Source organism: Schistocerca serialis, unplaced genomic scaffold (genome assembly GCF_023864345.2).
Source record: "Schistocerca serialis cubense isolate TAMUIC-IGC-003099 unplaced genomic scaffold, iqSchSeri2.2 HiC_scaffold_1196, whole genome shotgun sequence".
NCBI classification, from domain to species: Eukaryota; Metazoa; Arthropoda; class Insecta; order Orthoptera; family Acrididae; genus Schistocerca; species Schistocerca serialis.
In genome coordinates this window covers 477-2,500 of record NW_026047399.1, presented here as the reverse complement: position 1 = coordinate 2,500, position 2,024 = coordinate 477, and the positions used below count along the sequence as shown (strand labels likewise).

The 2,024-nt window shown below is 59.1% G+C and overlaps 1 non-coding gene across 1 annotated transcript in view; it reads right to left on the bottom strand.

Moving 5' to 3' along the window:
• LOC126434960 (small subunit ribosomal RNA) overlaps window positions 1-553 on the bottom strand; it is a 1,910-nt gene extending 1,357 nt beyond the window's left edge. Inside the window, exon 1 of the ribosomal RNA XR_007579620.1 lies at window positions 1-553. This exon is cut by the window's left edge and continues 1,357 nt beyond it. This is a non-coding gene — a ribosomal RNA (small subunit ribosomal RNA).
• Between the last annotated feature and the right edge of the window lie 1,471 nt (window positions 554-2,024).

Sequence of the window (2,024 nt, the reverse complement as noted above, 5' to 3'; positions counted from 1 at the left end):
TTAAAGGATTTAAAGTGTACTCATTCCGATTACGGGGCCTCGGATGAGTCCCGTATCGTTATTTTTCGTCACTACCTCCCCGTGCCGGGAGTGGGTAATTTGCGCGCCTGCTGCCTTCCTTGGATGTGGTAGCCGTTTCTCAGGCTCCCTCTCCGGAATCGAACCCTGATTCCCCGTTACCCGTTACAACCATGGTAGGCGCAGAACCTACCATCGACAGTTGATAAGGCAGACATTTGAAAGATGCGTCGCCGGTACGAGGACCGTGCGATCAGCCCAAAGTTATTCAGAGTCACCAAGGCAAACGGACCGGACGAGCCGACCGATTGGTTTTGATCTAATAAAAGCGTCCCTTCCATCTCTGGTCGGGACTCTGTTTGCATGTATTAGCTCTAGAATTACCACAGTTATCCAAGTAACGTGGGTACGATCTAAGGAACCATAACTGATTTAATGAGCCATTCGCGGTTTCACCTTAATGCGGCTTGTACTGAGACATGCATGGCTTAATCTTTGAGACAAGCATATGACTACTGGCAGGATCAACCAGGGAGCTGCGTCAACTAGAGCTGAGCAGCCGGCCGCCCGGGAGTGTGTCCCGGGGGCCCGCGCGAACACGCAAGCGTCCGCTCAATTATTCTGCAAACAGGAGGAGGCTGAGCTCCCCTGCACCATACACCTCGAAACCCTCTCAGGTCCCGGCGGCGCGCAGCGCCGTCCTAAGTACTTGGTCGGGTTCGAGAGAGGCGCAATCGCCCGGAGTTTGGCGAGTAGACGCTTTAGGTGCGACCACCCGTGCTCCCAACTGAGCTTGCCGCTGCCGACAGAGGCCCGGGAGCGTGCTGTCGTGGCATTGCCGGCGGGAGACAACACGCGCCACCTACGGTGACCGGCAGCTCCAACGCCAGCGCCACAGAAGGACAAAAGCCCCACTTGGGTGCCGAAGCGAACTCTCCCAGCACAGCGCACGCGCCAACACGTCCGCACAGCTGCGATACAAACCACCTGCGAGAACCGCAGAGGCGACCGAGCAGCAGACGGCGTCGCGGCGCCGAGCGCCAGGCGGCGGCGCATCCTCAGCGCACACAGTCCTCAATCGGACCAGCACACTGCAGATGTCCACCGCGCTTCGCACCGGGCCCGCGAGGACCTACTTTGGCCGCACGGCGCCGCGTGCAGGGTGCGCCGGCGCGCAGCTGCGCCGCCTGCCGCCTCCGTCGGCCGGCGCGCCTGCCACTGGCCGCCCCCACCAGCCGGCTGTAGCGCGTGCGCCCACGCACCGCGCGGCCAGCACGCCGGGAGGCCCCCCCTCACCGGCCGGGGACGGTCCCACCCAGCCACCGCCGCGTATCGCTTCACACCCAGATGCCATTCACGTTCGTGGGCATGGTGGGTATCGCTGGAACAACCGGTTGGTAGCTCAACCGATCGTCGCCATCACTGATTCACCTCTAGCGAGAACAACCGCACCACAACGGTTTACCAGTTGTTCATTTGCGTAACGTCACCAGCAAACGTAGGCGTCCATCGCCATTTGCAAATTCAACGATTGTTGCATGCCTGTGTCAGGTGTCACGACACACTGTCTGCCCACATACACGCAACAACATGTGCACGCTTCGCGAACACGTGGAAGGTGGCCCCCGTACGTATGCGATGTCCATTGCGCGAACGACTGTCAACCGGCCTCTGTCGCATGTCGCAGATGTGGAACGCAGTGCACCATGCTATCACGGTGTGTGAGAAGAGACGACTACGTCTGACAACACGCGCCACTACATCAACAGACGGCTCATGCTGATCGCCATCCAGGGCATACCACACTGCAATCCAGCTCTTATAGGGAGACGACACGTAGCTGAGTGCACAACATTTGGACCGCATGGTTCGCCGTTGTTGGCGCAGTCGTTGTACGGTCACATGTACCACGATGTATCATTCAGTACATGAGGACCAATGTGCAGTACAGTGTGTGATTTGGACGTACAACATCAGCGGACAGTTGACACAGGCCGTACCACAGC